Below are 26,475 nucleotides of genomic sequence, written 5' to 3'. Positions count from 1 at the left end.
GCGATTAGTGCCCTTCTCATATTACTTATATTTTCAAAAATATCACTTGAAGACTCTGTTTTTTTTTAACTTTAATAAATTTTGAAACTTTCAAATTTCTTTGGGTATGAACAAACCTAACCTTTTCAATTTGTCATATATGTCAAGTTAATAAGAAATTTTCTTTATTTTGCATCGTCGCACTAAATAACGATTTAAAATTTTAAACCCACTTTATCCTATACTTCCGGAACCGGAAGTCAAACCCGGATGAAGAGCTCACGGATCTGGTGTTTCTGGAAAATTGGTTGAACTTTATGCTTTTAGTAAGTACGATTCTTCTACAATTCGTCTCTTATTTGATTCGGTCTAGTTCTGGGACTTTATTATCACATGACGGAAGAGCGATTGGTGCCTTTCTCATATTACTTATATTCTAAAAAACTATAAGGATCAGCTCCATGGGGTTGTTCGAGCCATTGATGTGGAACAAGGCAACCAAAATTTCTAATGATCGACATTTTCAATTTTTCGTCACAGTTTTGAATCCGCAAATGCATGAGAGTCTGCTTAGTCTTTATTATGAACCAACACTAAACACGCGAACCCACAATATAGACTATATTTGTCATCATTTGTATTTGACGAAATTACATCAATAGCCCAAATGTATGCAATATGTTTGTACATGCTTGCGATTCAGATATCGATATTTAAGCTTCTTTTCACCAAGCTTGTGTTCAAGTTTTGTATGCAAGTAGTTATTTTTATAGCGTTTCTCTACTATTACTACCATTCTGCGATTTCGGTTGAAGCGATAAACTTTTTTCTCATTATCAATCGAGTTCATCTTGTAGAAATAAGAAATTAATCTTATGCACTCAAAATTAACCCTGAGGTAGTTGTCAATTTCGGCGAAACGACCAAACATGGGATTTCATCCAATATTGCATGACACAAGATACCAATTAAAGCTTCAAATCGTTGTATGGCACTTTCTGTCTTGCTGTCTAGCAACAACTTACCTCTAGCATGCTTTACGTAGAACTGAAACGTTAGCTATAATTTTGCTATAATTTTGCTTTATAGCTTCGCATGCTTCCAACAGTTTCGCTTTTGCATCGATTGACCAATCAGAGCGCTGCTTTCCCTTTGATATGTCGCTTACTCCTTCAAAACCGTCGACTATGGCAGGGAAATCCGGTATGCCGGAGATTTTTTGCAGGCGAAATTGGACACTGCTTGCTATTAATCAATATTTCAATGATATACAATTAAAAATACATGGATATGAACATTCAAATCAATACGTAGAAATATTTCCAATCAAATGGTGACATTGTATTAATAATTGATACAAAATTGACTGAGCTGTAGTTGTTCAAAACCTGACCACATTTCTACGTGTATTTTTCTTGAGTTTCTAGTTTGCACCCCTATATAGAAAACAAAAATGTGTTCCACATTAAAACATCACGAAAAGACTTTGTTAAGCATATTTCTTTCAAACTTGAATAAATTTAGAAACTTACTTTGAGTATAAACTAACATAACCTATTCAATTTGTAAAAATTTATGTCAAGTTAATAAGAATATATCCTTATTTTGCACTTTCGCACTAAAAACGGTTTGAAATTTTAAGCACACTTTACCCTATAGTTCCAAAACCGGAAATCGGACCCGGATGAAATTCAACAGAAACCTATGAGACTTTAGGAACTTTCATGTAAGCCTAAGCGGTAACTGGGAACCGGTATAGCCAAAGTAGGTTCGTTTAGTAAGTAACTAATATAACCTACAAATTAAACCAGTTTTGATCCAAATCAAGAAAAATTTTACCCATTTTTACACGGTTGCTCTGAGTGACGGTGTGTAATTTTAAACACACTTTACCCTACGAAAGCATGATGAAATTCTATAGCATTTCTGAGAAAATTTATTTGACACATACATACATATATACATACAGACATTGCTCAACTCGATGAACTGTGTAAAACGGTACAGGATACTTGGCCTTCCGGACCAGTTTTTACTACTCAATTTTTTAAGTGATTACATAACCTTTCCATATGAGCAAGGCGAAAAGTATACTTTGATAGAATAGAATTGTAATCATGATTTTTTTTATACTACTAATAATTGGGTGCAAATTAAATAAAAGAGAGTGCCAAGGATGGCGAACACTACAAACACTGGTCCCATCTGCTAATGGCGGTTTATCTACATTAACTTTTCTTGAAAATAGTTTAACGTAATTCTTCAAGTTTTCTAAAATTTGTTCTGATAAGAAGGAAAGATGGTGGCCTTGGTCATAGTGTAAGATAGTAAAAAGAAATAATGCCAATTACATTACAATAATCGCAACTTTCAAACAAGAAGTAACCGCCATCGTTAGATTAGATTTAATTACTCTTTCATTTCGTTGCGCTTCAATTTCTTACCATTTTCATATACACATTTTCAATACAGAACTTCGATCCCCCGATAAAGATTTTCATATTTTTCTCCTGAAAAATATAATTTAAATGAGAAAACGCTGCACGCTATACGAAATTGAACAAAGCAAGCAGAATGATTCGTTTGTAAAGACGGTGGTGTTTTCTTCTTCCGTACCAGCACGTAGCGATTTTACATCGTCATTTTGTATGACGGTTTGAAAGTTTTGACACTCATCGCCACATAATTTCGCAACCGAAAGTCGGATATGGATTAAATTGCACAGTATCTTTTAAGAGGATGAGAGCTTTACATTGAATCAAGATTTGAGAAAATCGGTTTGACCATTGCTGATAAATCGATGTGAGTTTCGATTTTGGAGCTTTTCTTCTCTTTTATCGGTGCTTTCGAAACCTAAAACCGAGGGCTAGTAGTCCCAAAGCAGGTTCATATATCTAATAACTGACAAGATCTGCAAACTAGATGAATTTACCAAGAAGTTCAATGAAAATTTGCATCTCGTTTCGCCATCGGTTGTGAATGCCGGAACCGAAAGTCAGATCTGGATCAAATTTTTTGAGACATTTTAAATAATTCACAGACCTTTTATTTGCATCTTAGTAAGAATCGGCAAAGAAATTTCCAAGAAAATTGAGTGAGTATTTTCTCAAAGATTTGCACATATTGCCTTGTAATTTCGGAACCGGAAGTCGGAACAGCGATCGATGAGACTTTGAATTTGAATTTGAATTTGTGAAAATCGGTCACGCCATCTCTGAGAAAATCGAGAGACATTATTTATCGCATATACACACATGCACACATATATTTTGTGATTTTGATGAACTGACTCGAATGGTATATGACACTCGGCCCTCCGGCCACCGTTAAAAAGGCGATTTTCACAATGATTGCTTAGCCTTTCTTAATGAGAAAGGTAAAAAGACGAGCGGATAATGTCAGAGACATAACTGGATGACATGAATATGAATAACACTGCCATGCTTTTTCCACACATCCAAATATCGAAAATAGCATGTACTAGTTGATTGATTGTAAGAATTTTGTATACTTTCAATTCTTAGCTTCCTTAATTGTAACATATTACAATTACGCTAAACGCACAAGAGCAAACCATTACGGGGTTCTGAAGGGGACAAGACCGATTAAAAAAAATGTTTAAACTTATTCATAAATTAAAAATTCCACAAAAAAAATCGATCTAGGTTTCCTAAATTTAAGTTGGGAATTAATATGACATTAACTTCAATAATTTACTTGTCAAACCCGTCTCATAAATACAAATTGTATAGAGATTTGAAAGAATATTCACAAACCGAATTTAGGAACGTTAAACTATAAATTATTGATATCAACTCGCCAAGCGAGTACTAAAAAGCATCTAAAACATCTTTAAAAATTCATGAGAAATGGAAAAATATTACTAGCTTATATACTGATATGATGTGTACTTCGCAAAATAGATATTTTGAATGAACATCTTACAAGCCAGTTGTAATTCCATATACAAAAGATCTTGGTTGAATATTATTCAGTTATTTTATAAAAAGATAGGTAGTCTGGAACGGGTATAGCGTGATGGGTTAGTCGATGCCTTTCACGCAGCCTACCTGGGATCGAGTCCAAACCTCACACATAAGGTCAAAGAGTTTTTTTGGCCCGTGTAGGCGAATTACCTTAAGGTTTGAACCTCTATAACTGGGGCAAAAAAATGATACATAGTTGGAATCAGCTATATCAAGTGCTGACAACATGCCAAAGATTTTGATCTGTAACAAAGAATGAACATTTCCGGAATAATAATCCAATAGAAAAAAAACTTGAAACTGAACAAGCGAAACTTCAAACTAGGTATGGTTATTCAATTGACGATAATTTCTGGGAGCTGCAATTAAGTATGGCAACAAATGTCAAATGGATATGTGGACAGTCAATGGACATAGATTCGATTTTCATTTAATAATATTCGATTGAAATGAAGATTTGCCGCACTGCTAACACTATCTTTTCGTAGGATTTTTCTGTTATGCAAATTTGACAGTTGTTCACAGAATATTTTCATCTAAAGTTTAAGGACATTGTCAGCTGGATGTTTCGATATTTATCACCATTTTAAAGACAATTGGATTTGAAACTTACGCCTTGAACGTACTGTCCTCAGGCGTCCATGCTCGTTAATACCAAACATTTTAGAATATTTTAATTTTGAGATATTTGTGGTTTATCTCGTGCTACTGAAAATTCTATCATAAATTGTTGATTATATTTTCAATGATATGGAGAAACAATTGTGTCGCTGCGTTAAATACAACAAGAAGAGATATTTGCGATTAAGTTCTACCCATTCTTGTACAGGGTAAATGTTGAAAAGGCACCCCGTAGTAAAGTAAGTCGTATTCACGACAAAAACGTCATTGAATCGCATATTATTTCCTATATTTTATCAAGAGTGACCTCAAATTATGAATAAAAATTCATCCAGTAGACGTTTATTGACATATTGAGGGTTTCTACCAACTTTTGTATGGAGAGGAATCACTGAGCAGCGTGTTATTTTAAAGAAGACTATCGGATCTGACGAATGCCACCATTACATCTCAAAACTAATCCACATTCAAAGTTTGCGAAATTAAACATACTTGCCCAGAAATGGTTTCTTTTCCCTTTTTACTCCTGGAGTGGTGACTAATTTTTGGCGGCCCCCGGGGACGAAGGAAATTAATTAACGAAGCTTACAGTCATCCAATTATCCTCAAGGGTAACGGCAGGAAATATTTCGATCGGATTAGTAGAATAGACTGGTTTCCGAGGGTGCCGAAGGGAGTCGAAGAAATTTTGCCGTTAGAAGGCAGGATAATTATACAACCGCACATTATAATCGTGTTTCGGTTTCATAGGAAAAGTTTTACTTCTAGAAAAGAAAAAGTTTCTGACATAGCCATAGTGTAATAGCGACATTTGACTGAGGAACCGTTTTTTTTTTCTTTCGGATATCCCAATCCTGTATTAAAAATGATGTGGACCAAAATTAGAGATAGGAAATGGTATAAGTTTTCAAGTAGGACTGGAAGGGTTGGTCTGCAAATGCAAAGTATCGCCAAACCTCCAAAACCACAAACTTTTCTGCACATTTTTCCTCTAGGGGAGCATCATCCTATTTGTGTATCCCTCATATAGATTAAGTCCTTTAAGAAGATTTGAGATGTTCATTCGATTGCCTAACGCGCGGACAAAAAAACGACGAAGTAAAGTAAACACACGCCTGAAAACATCGGATTGAACATGGCTTCGAGTATGCCCCGATGTTCCGGATGAGATTACGGGCGAAAGTCGAAAGTGAACATGATGCTGCTGCTGCCGCCACCGCCGACCCAAAGGATCGAACGATAAGCAATAAAATGTGAGTAAACGGGCCTTTAGCGTTTTTTTTTTCTTAGTCTTTGCTCTCCTCCTTCGAACCGTTCCTAATCTCTCCTCCCAAGCAGTTCGGCATTTTATGGCCAATGTTGAATTTCAGTGCGTACTCCGAGGGCGTCATCTTGTACACGTTTCGAGCATTACTTTTCTTTTGTCAGCTCTGCCCGGCATACCCCCGCTGTGTGTGTGTCGGTTATTTATTGGCCCTTTTGCTAGGTTGGCTAGCATGCCGATCTGCTGAAGTGTGGACGATTGATAGTGTCGTGCAGCTGTGTCACATATCTCGGAAAAATCTCAGATGTTCCACCACGCTGACAGTGAATATCTTTGCGGCCGATAGCAAGCTCACGTGATAGTTCTGTGCATTCTCGCAACTGGTTTAGCTACGAGGTTCAATAAACTTGCCGCTTAGCCACGGGGATAGTAAATTCATCTCAATTAATCGGATTAGTTGTTCCGCAGATGCTAACGTTTGGCAATTGGTTTTACTTTTACATATTTGAAGGAATATAACTGTTCCGTACAATAGAAAATTTTTTTAAGGACACAAATAAGCTCGTCTTCCAATACCAATGTAGAAGGTTTGCTAACAGCATTTACAATCTAGAACCGGTTTTACTGCACATAAATGCAAGGCTGAATCTGAGTGTTCAAAACTCGTACCATATTTAAAACATTTTGAACAAAATTTTAATTTGTCACGTGAAATTGACATGTACTTCTTTTCAATTAAGATTGAAACCAATTCACATAAAATAATTCGTTTTTGACAGTGTACAGCATTGCGGCAGAGTGGATGCAGCCAGTGGATTAACGGTTTCAATTTCACTCGCCATCTGCTTGCTGCGGTAGTCTGGATCTCAACTATGTGAAACTCTCCTTACGCTCAATTAAATTTGACAGTTTCAACGAATTAACATTCACATTCATTTTTATGGTGCTGCTAGCGTTTGGACCGACCAGAGGATGGCAGCCACCCACCACCATCCGAATTCGTCACATGCCGAACGGATTCCGATCTTCTCCGTCCGAACCACTATCGGGACCCTGCCAAAAACAGAGGGATTGTCCGTCAACAAGTTGTCAGAGTTCTTCCGACGTCGTCGCTTCTAAGAAATGGGAATGCTTTGTGTGCCGTCCACAGTGGTGATCTGTGAGTACAATTAGATTGCAAAGAGCAAAGACACCGTGAAATAAGTGCTTTACTGGTGTAGAAAGAAGCACAAAACAATTTCCTCTAATTTTGTTAGGAATGTAGCAAACGGAATTGTGCGAGTCAGACTGCACTTGGACGAGTGACGTCTGAAGGGAAGATCACAGCTCGTACCTCCGAAAAGCGCATTGACCGCAAAATGACTCTCGCAAACGAGGACTTTGTGAACCTTGTTCAGTGGCCAATTTGCTATGAATGAGAGCGAAATGTTTGCTTAAAACAATCGTAAAATACGAATAAGGATTAGCTGCCGATTAGTATGACCGAGCCAGTTTGACACAGCAATAAGGATTTTTAAATTGCAGGAAGCTGACTGCGAAAAGATAGTATTTTACTTAAATATTCTAGATAATAGATAATATTTGAAAATTGATAAGCACTGATAATAGTGAAGATAAATTCCAAAACCAAAACTCACTTCGATTTCTCAGCAACGGCTGAACCGATTTTCACAAATCTTGATTCAAATTAACGCTCTCAATGCTCTAAAACATTCTGTGCAATTTCATCCAGATCCAACTTCCAGTTCCGAAATTATAGTGCAATGAGTGTCGAAACTTTCAAACCGTCATACAAAATGACGATGCAAAATTTGTATGCATCGCCGCAGTGATGGCATTTCACTAGAGTGATACATCAGTGCGTGAGAGATTCATTTCTACACTGCGGATACATTTGGTGTGCTCCACACAAAGAGGGAAAGCGCACTTCTTCTCAGTGTCCATTAGACGGACTTCGAGTGTGTGCTTGTGTTAAAGGAAGGTGTTGCGAGAGCGCCACATTCTCTTCGCATGAATCGCTCTCACGTGCTCTCGCCTAAATACACGCAAGTGATCACTTCCGCGTGATGGTGAGCGAATACTTCTGTGAACTTCAATTAATCGAGAGTAGATCTGGCCTTGCTATGAAAAACTTCCAAGGAAAAACGAAAATTCAACGATAAATTGTTTTATTTTGCTGGTTTTGCATGCCCCACGCTTCTTCTACGCAAACCATACACCAGAGTGCTCACCGGTGTGTCACCTCTGTGAAAGTATCTGCATCCAACTCAAAGGATTTGATAGCTCTGCTCTAACACTTTGGTGCGATTCAGTGCTAGAAGTAAAAGGAAATGAACACGCACACTCATGATGCGTGCACACTTTATACAACAGTGATGTATATATGTAAAAGAGAAAAGCTCTCGTTGAAATTTTCAATGCGAGGGGAGACAATTTGCTTGCTCTTCGTCACACAGACGAGATGGACATCTTTGTGCATCGGTACGTGCTGATACGGAAAAAGAAAATACCACCACCGTTGCGAACGAGACATACAGCGTACTTTGTTCAATTTTGTGTAGCATGTACGTGAGAACTTACAACATTTTCAAAACACAACTGAATTCATCGGCTGTGATTACAAATGGTTATATTGATAATAATGACAAACATAAAAATACCATCACAAAGCATATTTCGTTAGGCGGCTTGAAAATTCATCGTGAATTTCTTATACAGTAGTAACAGGAGCACAGGTTTTCGTTTTTTTCATTTTCGTTTAATTGACTCAATCGAAAAAGTGCATGAGAGGTGAATCAACCAGCTTTAATAATCGACATTTGATTGAAATATTTTTTTCACTGAACTTATTATAACATATTGGCTGAAAAGTCCCGGGCCTAACACATAGATGGTGCTAGTTTTATTGTAGTCACGTTTTTGCAGTTACCACTAACCTTTGAAAGACAACCGCTGGAACTTCATGATATTATATTTATTAGTTTTTGAGTTTTTGTGCTAAGAGTGACGCTACTTCAGTTATTTTCAGGACAATGGATCAAAAACAATTTTGTGTTTTAATTTCACACTGCTTTTTGATGGGAACAATACCGTTCAAGCAAAGCAATGACTTGAATAGTGTTATGGAGACTCCGCTCCATCAGAAACAACGTCCAAATGAAGCGGTAACACCAGAAAACATATAAAAAATCGTTTTGAATGGTAAGTGTAAAGCTGACATCATAAAGATATCAAAAGAATGTGTTGGCTTCATATTGCATGAGCTTTTAACTATGAGAAAGCTATGTTGAAAGTGGGTTCTGCGTTTGCTCACTGTTGACCAAAAACGAGAACGTGTTGATGATTCTGAACAGTGTTTGGCCATGGTTAAACGTAACAAACCGGAATTTTTGCGTCGATATGTGACAATGGATGAAACGTGGATTCATCACTTAACTCCGGAATCAAAACGATCGTCATTTGAGTGTACAGCAAAGTGGTGAACCTCTTCCAAAGCGCCCGAAAGCACAAAAAGCGGCTGGAAAGGTTATGGCTTCGTTATTTTAGGATGTGCGTGGTGTGCTATTTATCGTTTATCTTGAGAAAGGAAATAGCATTAACAGTGAATATTATACAGCGTTATTGGAGCGATTGAAGGCTAAAATTTCAAAGAAACGATCGCATATGGCAAAGAAAAAAAATTTGCTTCATCAAGACAACGCACCGTGTCACAAGTCTATCAAAATTTATTTATTTATTTATTTCGTCAAGCAAATGTAGACTACATATAAATTGTTTATAATGTTCACTTACATACTACGCATTATTTCTACGACAAAGCTGAGATTTGATTTGATTTTTTGACATAGTAAGGTCAAGATGTTCGCAGTATTGATTGTAATGGCGCATTATTTGATTGACTGGACTGTATTTTGCATAATTTGTTCTAGCTTGTTTAACCATGGCAGAACTACATGAATTGAACTTCGAATTGCTCCCACATCCACCGTATTCGCCAGATTTGGCTCCCAGCGACTACTGGCTGTTCGAAGACTTAAAAAATTCTCACCTGTAAGAAATTTCGCACGAAAATCGCTGAAACGGAGGCTTATTTTGAGGTAAAAGAGAAATCGTTCTACAAAAGTTGTATTGCAATGTTAGAGCGGCGCTGGAATAATTGCGTTGCTCTTGATGAAGAATACGTTGATGAATAAAGTTAATTTTGAATAAAAAGAATCGTGTTCTCTTTGTTAAGCCCAGGACTTTTCAGCCCATGTATTATGTTGGTCAAAATGTTTAATCGTCTTGATATTCACGACACAGAAAAGTACGAAATTTTCAAAGCAGATTTTATAAATATTTGAACGTGTAGACCTGGAAAAAGCTTTTTCGACTGTGACGGTCTCTGAGTTCCGGTTCTGGAAATAGATTGAAATGAATGTTAATGGAAAAGGCATCATTACACCACAAGTGTATTAAAACAGGTTTTTTTTCAGATTTACATGCGCAGTGGAAGAAAACTATCCAATGTTTACAGCTATTGATTACTCTTTGCCATTATTTATTTATCTACTATAGGATTCAGTAACATGAACCGAGTGCAAGAACTTAATTCGGAACCTGGAACAATCTCAGAATTCAGTTGAAAAATTTAGGCTCGGAATCCAGATCAATAATTCAGTTCATGAGCTAAATTCTAGAATTCCTGAACTGAGCTCATTTTCAGAATCCAGTTTTCGAATGCAAATCTAGAACTGAACTCTAAACCTGAATTCTGATTTCAAAATCTGGGAATGAATTCTGAAACTGAATTCAGGAATTTGTTTCTAGTTAAAAAATCAGTACCAAAATTCAGGCTCGGAGTTTAGATCTAATATTTAGTTTCCGAATCCAGATCTATTCATACTTTGAATTTTGTTCCAGGACGTGGAAGTTGAATTCTCGAGTCAGAATTCTGAATAAGAAAGAATCGAGGAACTAAATTTAGCTCAAAATTAGCATTCAGTTTCAGAGTGTTGGTTTCAAATCCTGAACCAGTATTCTGGAATTGAATTCCGAAGCTGTATTCTGAAACTAAACTCTAAACCTGGTTTTAAGGTCTGAGACCAGTGTGTTTAAGATTGTTTTAGAGGGCTATTTTTTATTATCTAAACTAATTTTCTAAGAGATTATCAGTTGGGTTTTTTGATATTCGTCACCGTTTCTGAGAAAATTAGATTTGAAGATTTTCTCAGAAACGGTGACACCGGTGTAGCGAAAGCTGCACTGAAACCGTTCGTTTTTGCCAATTGCACTACACCAGTGCTACACTTTTTCTGCCCCGATACCACTGGTGTAGCACTCATCAAAAGTTTGGTGTAGCTCTGTGCAATGGAATCGTTTATTGTAGTCAATGGTTACTGTTTATGTTTTCGTCATTTTTGTTCGTTTATTCATGCCTCAGTGTAGCACTGCACCGGTGTAGTGCAAATCAAAAACGAAAACGCCATTAGTTTAGATTATTCTGTGTAAATTTCAGAATGATTCATTGACTTTAGCGGTCGGGAAAGTCATTTTTCTGAAGGAAAAACTGCATAGCTGAAAACGACAACTAACAACTTTGTTCATTGAATATCTCGCCTTCAAAGGCATGCATCAAAAATCTATCCTGACAAGCCCAGATAATTTTATTTAGATGCAATTAGTGCATAAAAACATAGGTGTTGTCGCGATAAACATAAAGTGTTATTTTTTGTGAAGTAAGGCGATTTCTATGCACGCGCCATTTGTTCTGCTCCAGTTTCCTGGTAACGTAACGAAAAGTGAGAGAGAAATAAAATCGACTCACCAAGGCTGCCAAACAAGCGGTAGCTTTATTGGATAGAGACACATTTTATGCTTATATATATATATATCAGTCCCATTCGACCGATTGATGTAGTAACTTGTAATCGAAAATATCGGAACTTTTCTGGCCACCCGGCCCATCGAGAGTTATTTTGCACATATGCGAAAGAGAGTCATTTTGCACATATGCAAGAGAGCATACGCGGAGTGAGACACGTGGTTGATTCAAAACTTATACGCGACCTACTGGCTTCAACCCTTACGTTTAAAATTCAGGTGGACCCAGAATCCAGGTTCGGATTTCAATTTTAGAATTCAGTTCCAGAATCCATTCTAAATTTAGTTCCCGAATCTAGAATTCATTCTCTGAATGCAATTACTGATATTCTTTTGTTGCTGTTACTGCCTGTTGAAGGTGACTGCTCACCACGACGTCTGAAAAGCGAATAAGAGCTCGACCTGAGCGTCCTCACCAAGGCTTCCGTCTAACGTAGATGAAGAAATGTTCGATCATTGTTTACCCTTTACAGTCATCTGAATAATCGTCGAGACTGGTATGTGCCTGACTATCTCAAAACCGTCTTCCGGGTACGAAAAAGGTAAGTAAGTGTGATGAATTTTCCTAATAGCTCTAGAAGTCGTATTCTTGAGTTGAAAAATATAAGGACACGGTACAGGTCTTTCCGGACAATGAAAACCTCAAACAATAGGAGAAGTAGGAAACCAGTTCGTAAACAAGAGCACGTAAGCTATATGTCAAATTGCTGATGAAATTTAACTCAATGACTTTAAGTCTACCCAAAAGATTTGTACCGCATTATTACGATGGACGATCGGTTTAAGCCCAACAAAATGCCGGAGTTCCTAAAAACGCATGGTTTAGCAGGCTATTTGTAGTTTTGATTTAATAGAAAAATCTTCATAATTACAGCTACGATCAACCAACAAATTTACGTCAATGATTGTATACAAAAACATCTAGTACCATTCATCTCAAAGCACACGAGTACTCCGTTGACTTGGCTTGATTTGGCATCTTACCATTATGGTAAAGCGGCTCAGGTGTGGTACACAGGAAAAAGCAACAACATTATGCCAAAAGATTGCACTTCCCTTAAACACTTTAGAACTCCGATCAATAAAAGGTTAGTAATGGACCATTGTGAAGAAAAACCTTGGTAACCAAAAGGACTGACAAAAAATATGAAAGAGGGGAAGATCGGGTAAAACGTACTCCCGAAGCAAAATGCACCTTGCTTTTGTCAGAAGCTTCCAATTTTTTTCACAGAAATTTTAATGAAACTGGAAGTCTGTCATGACAATATATTGCTATAAATTTTGGTTTAATCAACAAAAAATAATTAAGTATCTGTTATATGTAATTTTTAGTGTTTGTTCCATAGTAATTTTCTTCAACTTCTTTTCCAATCCTTCGATTTTTCTAAAATAAGTTCTATTACAGACGATGTATTTGTCTCATTATCGTCTCATGTTTTTGGTGACAAAATGACCCGAGTTGTGTGGGGAAAAATGCTTAAGAATTCGCTGAAAAAAGTTATGAATAAGTAATCAATTTAAAGGGTAATAGTGTGCAATCTTCCATCTGGCAAGTATTTCTTCCACGAAAAGGCTAGAACTTTCTTTAGATAAGAAAAAGAAACGCAAGTATTTCTTCCAAGAAAAGGCTAAAACTTTCTTTAGATATGAAAAAGAAACTTTCTAGGGGTGCGTTTTGCCCCGTTGTTGTCATGTGTTTTGCTCCGTTGTTTTGATGGAAGTTCATTCGTTGCTTAAGATCATCCTGCCTCTATGTTCAGATACCCGTGACTTTGTGTAATTTAAAATGTATATTTCTTATTTTTTATACGATCGGGCGTCATGCCCCGCAATAATTTTAACGGAAAAATTTTAGGAGTTTTGAAAAATGAGATATTTCATGTATTGTTCAACGCACTCAGCGAGTAATAACAAGTCGTTATTTAACCCTTTGCTACAATTATTATTGTCAAATTTAGAAATAAAATAAAGTTAAATTTCGGACACTTTTCTTACAGTGTAGATTTTGAATTATTTCACGGATCGCGGAATCGCTTCCCTTATATGACAGCTGGAACTCTCTATTTCGTGGTATGATATGTTTACGTTCTGAATGTAACAATTCAGTAAAATGACGTCGAATCAAGTGGAAGTGCGCAAATGTGTTTTGGCAGCAAACCCCGAATTTATCAGCAAGCGATAGTGCCAAGAAATTAAATCTACCGAAAAGCTCCGTGTTCTGCATTAGCAAATCATTTCAAGCAGAACTTAACTGTGGATCGGAGTGTTGGAAGTGGAACAAAGTACGCTCTTGACAAATGGACCAGAAATGGAACCATTTTTGAGAAAAATCCAAATCTATACGACGAAATTATATCAGCAGCCGAAATGTACTCATACATAGTGCTTGCATAAGTGCACGGGAATTAGGTATTTAATTACATTACACCAAATTTGTATTCAACTTTTGCTTGTATGCAATTATTTTTATAGCGTTAAGTTTTGCTTGGGAATGCGTTATAAGCTGACACTCGTTTATGCCTTAGACGTCAAAAATAATATTGCATCTGTTTAGCGATTTTAATTGAACTGCTCGGCGCGAGATGGCAGTTTAATTTGAACTGCTTTAAGCACTAATGAGTCGATGGTAAAACGAGAAGAAATAGAAACATATCAGCAAAACCCCTAGGCAGTGTTGGTGATTACCGAAAATTTGACAGAAGCTGCTATATTGCCATCTATATTGTATACAACATTTTCAATCCGGTAGAAGATGCTACGAGAACTCGAGTCTCTCAATGCATGAACCGTGAGAGAATTTTGCTACATTTCTTCACTCCACTTCATACTCTGAGTATTTCACGCCCTTAAAAAAATTTACAGTCTGATAATGATCGTTGGTGTGAGGAATTTACCAAGAGAGAACCGCAAGTTGACAATTATCGCAGAAAACTTGATGATTCTCATACTAGGTTGCAATATTTCAAAACCCTTGTGTGGAGCATTCACAGACATTTTCATAGACACAACTTATTCAAAGATTATATGCACATAGTTAGAATAAGCGGCAATAGTAAAATGATTCTATCGAAATTATCAACTGCCTGTATAGAATCGGATCGCGAAACGAGAATGAGCGACCGTTTGTTGCTTCAGAGAGGATCCCCACAGCAGCGTGCTAACCTTTGATTCTCAGAAATGTCATCGAGAGAAATTCGCTCTCGCACTGGTGTCGATTCTATGTTAAATGAGCCATGCCGGGTTTTTGTTGTTGCGATGATATCCGTCTCTCTTTGATGGCACTGATTCAATCGTGTGAAGAGTTGCCAGTGATACAGCGTTCTTTGATACGATGAAAGTCATCCTTGCCCATAGGTGTTAATTTTTTTTGTTTCTCAACTGTTAATATTGTATTGTATTTATTTTCCTATAAGCTACATTCCATAATATTTGTAGAGTAAATGCACAGGTTCAAATAAGCAATCAAATATTGATGGAAATTACGGTTTTTATAGAAAAATAGATAGATGCGGAACGATTAGTTCCTAGAATTTTCAATCATCATAGCGTGAAGGATGCTCATCATTTTGGGGACGGGTATAGTGTGATGGGTAAGTCGATGCCTTTCACGCAGCCCGCCTGGGTTCGATTCCCAACCCCGCACATAGGGTCAGAAAGTATTTCTGGCCCGAAGAGGCGAATGACCTTAAGGTTAAAACCTCTATAATCGAAACAAAAAAAAAACTACAAGGATCAGCCCCATGGGGTTGTTCGAGCCGTCGATGTGGAACAAGGCAACCAAAATTTCTAATGATCTGCAATCAAAAAGTTCAATCAATCTGAACCAACACCGAACATCATTTGTCTTGATTTGCATTTGTTTTATAACCGACGAAATTGCACCATTATCCCAAATGCATGCAATTATATCTTTGTTCATACTTGCGATTTCGATAAAGCTCTCTTCGCCAAGCTTGTGTTCAAGTTTTTTATGCAAGCAGTTTTTTTTAGCGTTAAGTTTCTCTGCCATTCTGCGATTTCGGTTGAAGCGATAAACTATTTCTCATTATCAATCGAGATCATCTAATATAAATTAGAAATTAATCTTCAGCATTCAAAATTTATCCAGGGGTAGTTGTCAATTTCTCATGGGGAAACGAGTTAACATGGAATTCCGAGCTTGCATGACACAAGATCAGAGCATACCAATTAAGGGCTGAGGCCAGTGTGTTTTAGGGCGTTTTAAAGAACTATTTTCACGCTTAAAATCTGATTTTCTTAGAAATGGTGACGAATATCAAAAAACCCAACAGACAATCTCTTAGAAATTTAGTTTAGGTTATTCTGTGAAAATTTCACAATGATTGTTTGACTTTAGCGGTCGGGAAAGTCTTTTTTCTGAAGGAAGAGTTGCATAGCTGAAAACGGCAACTTTCAACTTGTTCATTGAATATCTCGCCTTCAAAAGCATGGATCAAAAATCTATCCTGAAAATGTCTAGATAATTTAGTTTAGATGCGATTAGTGCATAAAAACATATATGTTGTCGCGATAAAAATTAAGTGAATGTTATTTTTGTAATGATAAGTACGTTTCTATGGCGGCACCATTTTTTCTGCTCTTGTATTCTGGAACGTAATGAAACATGAGAGAGAAATAAAATCGGCTCAGCAAGGCTGCCAAACAAGCGGTAGCTTTATTGGACTTTATGTGATGTAGTCAAACTTGTAACCGAAAATATCAAAACTTTCTTGGCCATCCGGCCACATCGAGAGTAATTTTACACATTTATGAGAGAGCATGGAGAGAAATATAATACGCACAGCGAGCGACACGGTTTCACGCTAACAACTGGCATCAGCCTGTAAAGCTTCAAATCGTTTTATGGCACGTTTTTGCCTTGCTGTCTAGCAACAACCTACCTCTAGCATGGTAGGAATAGGACTGAAACGTTAGCTTTAATTTCGCTTCTATTTATAGATTCGCGTGCTTCCAATAGCTTCGCTTTTGCATCGATTGACCAATCAGAGCGATGCTCTCTCTTTGATACATCGCTTACTCCTTCAAAACCGTCGTCTATGGCAGGGAAATTCGGTATGCCGGAGATTGTTTGCAGCCAAAATAAGACACTGCTAGCTATTAATCAACATTTCAATGATATAAAATTAAAAATACATGGCTATGAACATTCAAATCAATACGTAGAAATATTTCCAATCAAATGGTGACATAATATTAATAATTGATACAAAATTGACTGAGCTGTAATTGTTCAAAACCTGACCACATTTCTACGTGTATTTTTCTTGAGTTTCTAGTTTGCACCGCTATATAGAAAACAAAAATGTGTTCCACATTAAAAGATGCTCATCATCATCAGCAATGCTGTAATGATAACTAAAATCTTATGTAAATCTAAATTTATTTATCAAATATGCTTTCTGATAAAATTGAACGTAAATCATTATAAAACTTTCAAGATCCATCACAGTTGGTGACGTTTGTTGTGTTTTATAAATGTTGAATGTAGCTTCGGAAACTTAAAGAATACTAGCGAGTTCTTTGATCAAAAGTTAATCAAATCTCCATTTTCGAATTCAAAATTTGCTTTGTTCTCATTTATCAAACATGTTATTTCCAAAAATACCAGCAGCTGGTTCTGATTTGTGTTTCCTGTGTTCATAAAGGAAATAATTTTACTGCCGTGCGAATGTTTCTCAGCACCAAAGCAAAAAAACAGTTCTTCTTCCCAATCCATGCTGACTGTCTCAAACAGCAGTATCCTGCCGGCAGCCACCTTTCCGTTTGTTTCCGCATATGTTTCACATTCAAAAGCAACCTTTTACATATGTGAGTAGCCAGCCATTCCACAGCACAGCCAGCACAGAAGTCATCGTCGGTTGATTTCGACAGTAGCGAAGCATGTGTGGTTTGCCTTTGTAATCTACATACATCCCAATATGATTCCATCCGAGGAGTGGAAGTTTGTCTTTAAACTGCTGACTACAGACTCTAACGTTCCGAAACTGTTTGTCCTTCTCTGTCGGAATGTAAACCTTGTAGACACTCCGTAGAGCTTCAGCTTTGAAAGTGTCATAATTGAATGACTAAACATAAATTGGATCACCTTACAACTAACAACCGGGGCCCAACTTTAGAGTCCGTGTCGACTCCTTCCCGGTATCATTAGAAATTCAAACAAAACCCGGCAAACTGTTTGCTTGAGCGCTTGTTTTGTTTGCTAGCATTTCCGACCATAGACCACCGGGCAGACGGATCTGGTAGCGGCCGTTTCGAGACTTCCTCGTTCGGCTCTTTCCCGCACTCGCGACTACCTGGAGAGGATTGGAAATCTGAGATCAGTTAGTATTTTACGATTTCACCATTCATCGGTCCGGCATGGTGCACCATTATTGAGTGGACTAATCAAGAACACCGTTGCCAGGCTAGCCAGGTTGGTGAGGATGATGATGCCGTTCATTATATCTGCTCCGGTTTTGGTATTCTCCGGTATCCAGCGACAGAAGGCTGATCTCGGCATCCAACGGGTTTGTTCATGTCGGTAGCTTCTTTCCAGATGATTAGAGGTGAGTTATGAAAATCGTGTCCCAGTGGTTAGCATCTGCTAGCGAATTGAACTGCAATGGGTCTGTCTATACGGAGCAGTTGGCTCGGCCAGCTAAGTTCTGCTGATTGGAATTGGTTTGCTGCATAGTAATTGGAACTACCAGTTCGAAGGAATGATCACAGCGACCGCAAAATATTAGCTTCGTGAAAAAAATTTTTTCGATAATCGCAACGAAACATTATTGACTGAGAGTGCTAATAAGTTTCGGATGCTAACATCAATGCGTTTGTTGATCGGTTCACAAATAAAATTTAATCGGTTTGATAACTTACTAAAATGCCCGACATTATATGGTATTGTTTTAGAGATTCATTGAATATTTAGGTACATATTGCATGATAATATACCCTCCGATAATAATATTGCGATATCGCAGATTTTGATTTTTGCGATAGTTGATTCAACTAATTTCTTTTTAATTCAACCAATATGGTTTTTGATTTGCATATATTCAGGTAGTTGAAAAATGTGTTGTTTTGAATGCTGTCAAATGTCGAAGACATGCAAAACAATAATCGCAATGGAAAATCAAAAAACTTTTCAGTTGAAATCTGTTCGTGTCGCTTCAAAATATCAATCAAACAACAACATCGATGGTTCAAGCGTTTGGAAAAACTGCACGAAACGACCGAAATTAGCTCTGTGCCTAATTCGTATTACTGTTTTTGAATTAGTTGATTTTAACAACAAAATTTCCAAAATAACTATGAAATTAGTTAAAATTGAGAATTTACTTTGCTGGAAAAAACTCTTATTTTTAGAGAATTTGTTTAGTTGGCGAATATCCTGGACAAAAACCAGCAATATTTCAATCCAACACAAAATTCTCATTGACAACTAATTTGTTAATAAAATCAGAAAATTTGTTTCTGTTTATCTATCACCATCATTACTGAAGGACAGCATAAAGAACACAAAAATGAAATTGGTTTAATTAACAAGTTTATTAGCCGAAAACCCATGAGAAGTGTCAAAGCAAAACAATCCATTAAAAAGCTAAAAGGGATAGTCTTGTTGAAACTGCTTGCAAATTGTTTTGATGTTTTTCGCATGTGTTACGATATATCCATATAGAAATTTCTGATTCGATTTGTAAAAATGACGTAAACTCGTAGTGGAAAGTTTATTTATTCAGAATTTGTGCGCATTTGAAGCGATTGTGTGAAATAATGTTTTTACGCGGAACAGTGAAGTGAGTTTCGAATTTTGCACTCTAATTGTATATGTCAAATAAGTATATGTATATGTTTTTTGTATTTTCCAACCTTCCGGGCTATGCCGTCGGGTGTATTACTTGTATTCGGTATTTGTTTTCCGAGTGAGAGAGTCGATTTCGCGAAGTCGAATGAAGAAAGCAGCGATTTAAAAGAAAAATTTTCAAAAAGAAGTTTAAGTTTCGCTTATGTCTTTTTCTCCAATACAACATCGTATTTATACCTGCCAATATAGAAAAGACCACCGCGACTGAAATATTTTTCGGTAGTAGTGTGCCATCTAGTGTCATTACGGTGTTAACGTTTTTTCGGTGACAATGCGCCACATAGCTGCAAATTGCAGAAGCCAATTCAACCATTTACGTTGGTTGAAAACAATGTTTTATTTCTCTAATTCAACTAAAAAATTAGTTGAATGGAAATGAAGTGTGCCTTAGCTAAGAAATGACAGCACGTTGAATTGGTGAATTCAACTAAAAAAAAACCTGTTTTAATCCACCTAGTGGTGTAATGATGCCTTTTTCATATCAATCATACTATCATACCTATATAAAACTGTGGTATAATTCAAAATTATTTTTCTTCGATTCTTAAAAGATTAATCGAAATAGATTTGTTTGACCGTCTACTGATAAAAACTATCAATTGGAAAAGATTTGAGGTCGATTTAGAAAACTTTTTACGGTTTTTCGCTCTTTTCAGTGATGGTATAAAATTTTTAACACACTTTACCCTATATTTCCGGATCCGGAAGTCGGATCCGGATAAAATTCAGGAATTACGTATGGGACCACAGGAACTTTCATTTGAACCTAAGTTTGTGAAAATCGGTCGCGCCATCTATGAGAAAAGTTAGAACACATATTTTCATTTTTTTGCACATTTTACCCCATAAAGTGCAAAAAACGTTACATACACACATACGCACATACACACACACACACACACACACACACACACACACACACACACACACACACATACACACACAGACATTTTGCGTACTCGACGAACTGAGTCGAATGGTATATGACACTCGGCCCTTCGGGCCTCGGTTCAAACGTCGGTTTTCACAGTGATTGCATAACCAAAGAAGGCGAAAAAATTTTTTTTCTTCGATTCTTAAAAGAATAACCGAAATCGGTTTGTTTGACCGTCTACTGATAAAAACCATCAAATTGGAAAAGATTTGAGGTCGATTTAAATTTTTTTTTAAGGTTTTTCCCCATTTTCAGTGATGGTGTACAATTTTTAACACACTTTTCCCTATATTTCCGGATCCGGAAGTCGGATCCGCATGAAATTCAGGAATAACATATCGGATCACAGGACCTTTCATTTGAATTTAAGTTTGTGAAAATCGGTCGCGCCATCTATGAGAAAAGTTAAAACAAATATTTTATTTTTTTTGCACATTTTACCCCATAACTCTCGAACCGGAAGTCGGATCCAAATAATATTCAGGAATTTTGTATGGGACCTCAAGACCTTTCATTTGAATCTAAGTTTGTGAAAATCGGTTCAGCCATCTCTGAGAAAAGTTAGTGCACTTATTTTCACATTTTTTTGCACATTTTACCCCATAATTCCGGAACCGGAAGTCGGCTCCAAATAATATTCAGGAATTTTGTATGGGACCACAAGATCTTTCATTTGAATCTAAGTTTGTGAAAATCGGTTCAGCCATCTCCGAGAAAAGTTAGTGCAAAAAAAACGTTACATACACACATACGCACATACACACACACACACATACACACACACATACACACACATACACACACACACATACACACACATACACACACACATACACACACAAACATTTTGCGTACTCGACGAACTGAGTCGAATGGTATATGACACTCGGCCCTCCGGGCCTCGGTTCAAAAGTCGGTTTTCACAGTGATTGCATAACCTTTCTATATGAGAAAGGCAAAAATAGCCATTTCAACAAATATTTTATTATTATTAAGAGAATCAGAAATAAAAAATCTAAATTAGCAAAGGTAAGATTTTTTTAGTTGTCTCAAAAAATAACTAATTAAAATCAGAAAATCAACTAATTTTTTCGCCAAAATGCTGATTTCGGTCTTTCCGTGTGTGTGTTCATTCGATTTGAAGAATTTTATGATTAGAAAATAAGTGTTTATCGAACAGCGGTGTTGTGATAAAGTTAACCTTTTCTAGGATGAAAATGATTCGGTGGCAAATTAGAAAACGTTTACTGATTTGGTTGTTCAAAAATCAAACAATTCACACACATTTGTACTCCTGTACAGAGATATTGAAATTGAAAAGATTGCTTATATTGAAAAGTCCTTAAATCCATGTTAATGAATGATCATCTCATAATCTTTCAGGTATGCACACAAATTTTATGCTTCAAGCGATTGGTTCAATGTTAAAAGAAAAATGTCCATCTTCTTTATAAAATTTATAAAAAACAACAGGTGATTCTAAGCTAAAATGATTTTTTTTATTGAAAAGATATTTTTTAATTCAGGCCTATTTGCGTACAAGCTTTACGTGGCCGATTTAGCTGAGTTTTTAGATAATTTTTTTTTGTATTGGATCTCGTTGTCACCCTTTTTCTAGGGGGAGAGGAACTTCCATTTCTCTCCTGCAAGGATTGAGGAGCAGTTTGTTCATGGTTCGTCTCGTCATCCATTGCCGCATCGGTGGTATTGTTGTTGATTTCGTTGCTGTAGATGCGCTTTGTTGTACATTGGTTGCAGTTGCTGGTTGGTTGGATGGTGAGTTGTTCACTGCAGCTGGTGTTCTTTGTTCTATAGGGGATGATGATGGATTCGTTGAAGGGGATGCTTCATTGTTGTTGGTGGCTGTCACAGGTGTGCTGGGGTTGCTTGGGGTTGGTGTGAAGGAAGCACCGTTGTCCTTTGGTGTAGTTGTCTTCTTGTCCAGTTTATCACTTGGCTTACCGTAGTGAACAGCTTTTTGGCAATATTGACATGTGACCATCTGATTGTCATAGGTAACAAGTGATTTGCACGGAATTCTTGTATCTTGACCGAAAATCACATAAGAAGGTATAGGCCTCTTCAAGTGTATGCGTAACAAAAGTACGTCATTTAGAATACCGGGGAAAAAGTTCTTCCATTTTTCTTTTTCGATAGAGAGAATCTCTCCGTATTGGGACATAGTTTTTCGAATATAAGGATCGATGACGCTTGATGGAAGATGGAAGTGCACACGCACTTCTATAGCACTATCTTCCATATATACTGGAATGTTGTACTAGATATTTTCATGCTCCACATAGTGCACATTGTTATTATCTTTTACGAATTGAATTGCATCCAACTCTTTATAAAACTGGATGTAAACAACATTATTCGTCTTATTGCATTGAAGTAAATGCACACGTTTAATGTCAAGATGCGTTTGCTCCTTAGGCAAACCTTCAAGTTCTCGTATCGAAGGTCGAATTTTGCACCGCTTGAAGTCAACAATAATTGTATTCTTTCGTGTCGGCGGTAGCTTTTGTTCGTTTGGTTCACTCATTTTCGAGGTCGTTCTATTGTTTACTACTCTATACTGTATTTGGTTCCTTCCGTCCCGCGCGTGCGGGTCGTAATCGAACAATTCACTGCTCCGAAAGTATTGATATTTCCACTCTGAAACTTTGCCAAGATTGAGTTAAACCCCTAAGCAGTGTTGGTGATTGCCGAAAATTTGACAGAAGCTGCTATATTGCTATCTATATTGTATACAACATTTTCAATCCGGTAGAAGATGCTACAAGAACTCGGGTCTCTCAATGCATGAACCGCGAGAGAACTTTTCTACATTTCTGCGCTCCACTTTGTACTCTGAGTATTTCACGGCCCTTGAAAAAAATACAGTCTGATAATGATCGTTGCTGTGTGGAATTTCCCAAGAGAGGATCGCAAGTTGACAATTATCGCAGAAAATCGAGTCGATGATTCAACTTGATGATTCTCATACTAGGTTGCAATATTTCAAAACCCTTGTGTGGAGCATTCACAGACATTTTCATAGACACAACTTATACAAAGGTTATATGCACATAGTTAGAATAAGCGGCAATAGTTGAATTATTCTATCGCAATTATCCACAGCCCATACAGAATCGGATCGCGAAACGAGAATAAGCGACCGTTTGTTGCTTCAGAGAAGATCCCCACAGCAGCGTGCTGACCTTTGATTCTCAGAAATGTCATCGAGAGAAATTCGCTCTCGCACTGGTGTCGATTTTATGTTAAATGAGCCATGCCGGGTTTTTGTTGTTGCGATGATTTCCAACTCTCGTTGATGGCACTGATTCAATCGTTGAAGAGTTGCCAGTGAACGTTCTTTGATACGATAAAAGCCATCCTTGCCCCTAAGGTTTCTTTTATCAAAAAAAAAAAAAAAATTAGGCCCAAGTTTGAAATTTTTTTATTTGTTTATTATTTTTCACTTTTTCATTATATTAACTTTAAAGGCTGTTTTATCGCTTATTTGAAAGCTAAGAAAGAGACGCACATTTCATGTCTTGGACGAATTTTTGTATCTTTATTAGACTTCACAGTATAGGTTGATTAAAAAAGGCTCTTTTTCGAACACGCGAAATTTCAAAAAATCATATCTCGAAAATTTTGCGTACCATATTGAAATAAAAAAATACGTGTCGAATATTTTCGAGTCCTTTACCGAAAAAAAAATAGTTAGATGAAAAAAAGATTTTGAGCCAAATAAAATAATACCAGAAAAAATCGATCATCGATTTCGTGTAGAATTGCTCCTAAATTCGATTCCTCTGTTAGAAGGTAAAAGTTTAGATGCAAGAGGGCTTCTGCTTCACTTTTAGCACTTTATCCTCACATTCTTGATCTTCCTTGAGTACTATGGCTCTATAAATCTTGTAATCTCTAGTTAGTTTGATAGCGTTGAAAAAAAACGAAAAATTAAAATCACTGACTGACCTGAAGTCCTGTAAATAAAACAGTTAGAAATCGGTATTGTATTTGTGTACCATTAAAAACAAAATAACTGTACTCTTCGTGTTGAAACTAATTCGAGTTAGCTGTCAAATGTTTTTAAATATTATTATGTAATGTCACGTATTGCTGAGAAAAACCAAGAAAAAACAATGCTGAAACAACAGGTTCCAGACTGATCTCTTTTTATGATTGAATTGCTAGGCACAAGCCGGATATGATAACACACCAGATAGGAGTTACCCGATCAGATGGGAATAACAGAATTATAACAACTGGAGTAATTTATTTCAGAAATATTTTGTAACAAATTTTGAAATATTTCTGGCTGGTAAGCTGTTAAAATAACAAAACAGACAATTGTATCACAATTATTATTAAATTTTATATAACTAACAGAAGTCCGAAAGCAGATAGCAAATTTAAAACAGAAAAACTATATCACAGCCAACTTTTAGCATCGTTTCAATCCAAAATTGTTGAATGATTTTTTTTATTATATGAATAATTTATTTAGTGATCTGATTTCTTCTTTTAGTTTTTTGAAATTCTGATTATTATTGTTCGATATAAACTCATTTTATCTAATAATGAACGTTGTCATGAGTCTTGCAAATGAAAATAAAACATCATAACTGATTTTGTTATTATATTGTTATCGTAAGCTTTCCCGATCAACACGGGAGAACAAAATTGTATCTGGGGTTGTTTGGTTTTTTCTATCTAAACTAGTCATAATCTAGGCCTCGTTAATAGTTAAAATAACAAAAATTATAACTCAATTTAACCTAGGTGATAACAAAATTGTTACAAACCTTGGTATGTAAATATCAATATTATATCTAAATTTGTTATAAATTTAGTACGAATTATCAGCTGTTATTACCCATTTTTTGAGGGGAAAAGTTTTACCGTGCAATTCTAAAAATAGATTTGGCGAAGTGAGATGGAATTGCATACCTTTAGGCGATTTGATTTGCCATAAAAAAAAATCATGCACTGTTAAGCGACTGGTTCCGAACCGGGAAGTTTTGAGTTGCGCACATACGCTACGATTGTATCGGGGCATGAGAACCAACTGATGTTGGAAGGATATATTGGCATTATGTAATAACTAGTGTAAGTTCATATTACTACAAAAATAATCTATCGCTCTTCTCGCTCCCTCTCTCGTCGTTCCCTTCCAACCGGCATATGAATGACAAAGGGGCTATTTTAGAACTACACACTTCGAAAAAACCTTGTGATTTTACATCTTATTAGATGCACATAAATGAAGCGTCGCAGTTCACGCAAATTTACGTGGAAGAACATTTATATTGTGTCTAAAATTCCATAACATGAAATTTATTTAAATGTTTTTTTTTAGCAGTGAACACGAAAAAACGATATGTGACCCAATTTTGTGTAAATTTCAAAGCAAGAATTGTTATGCATGAATTTCATGCATGGAGTTTTAGACACAATATTAAATGTTCTTCAACATAAATTTGCCTGAACTGCGACGCTCCATTTATGTGCATCTAATAAGATGTAAAATCACAGGGTTTTTGTTAAGTGTGTATAGAATCTGAGGAAATTAACTAATGAATGATAGTTTCAGTTATTTCTTCTTTGTACGAAGAGGGTCGACTTTCCAACAACATTCGAATCAGTTCGCTCGTTCAGTTGAAGTAGTGAATTTCCTGTCGGTGTGTGTGTGTCGTATGTGTATGTGTCTATTGGCGGGCATATTTAATTAAAATGTGCACTTTATTATCTCGGAGATGGCTGAATCGATTTCCGTAAGTTTATATTAGAATAAAAATTCGTTTGAAAGACAGTGAAAAATCTGAAGAAGATTGTATAACATCGATTTGAATAGCAAGTTTTTATGATTGATCATCAACCAATTGCATAGTCACATTAGTTTTCAATATCCGCAGCCAGAAGCCCAGCAAGTAATGTTAAAAAACCATCAAAATTGAACTTTCATTCC

General features: G+C 36.5%; 1 protein-coding gene across 6 annotated transcripts in view; it reads right to left on the bottom strand.

The window, feature by feature from the left end:
- The window catches only part of LOC131437950 (hepatic leukemia factor), a 421,032-nt gene that overhangs the window by 216,105 nt on the left and 178,452 nt on the right, over positions 1 to 26,475 (bottom strand). The window lies entirely within an intron of this gene.

This window comes from Malaya genurostris, chromosome 3 (assembly GCF_030247185.1).
Source record: "Malaya genurostris strain Urasoe2022 chromosome 3, Malgen_1.1, whole genome shotgun sequence".
NCBI lineage: Eukaryota > Metazoa > Arthropoda > Insecta > Diptera > Culicidae > Malaya > Malaya genurostris.
The sequence above is the reverse complement of the archived record's forward strand: the minus strand, read 5'-3'. Positions and strand labels throughout refer to the sequence as shown.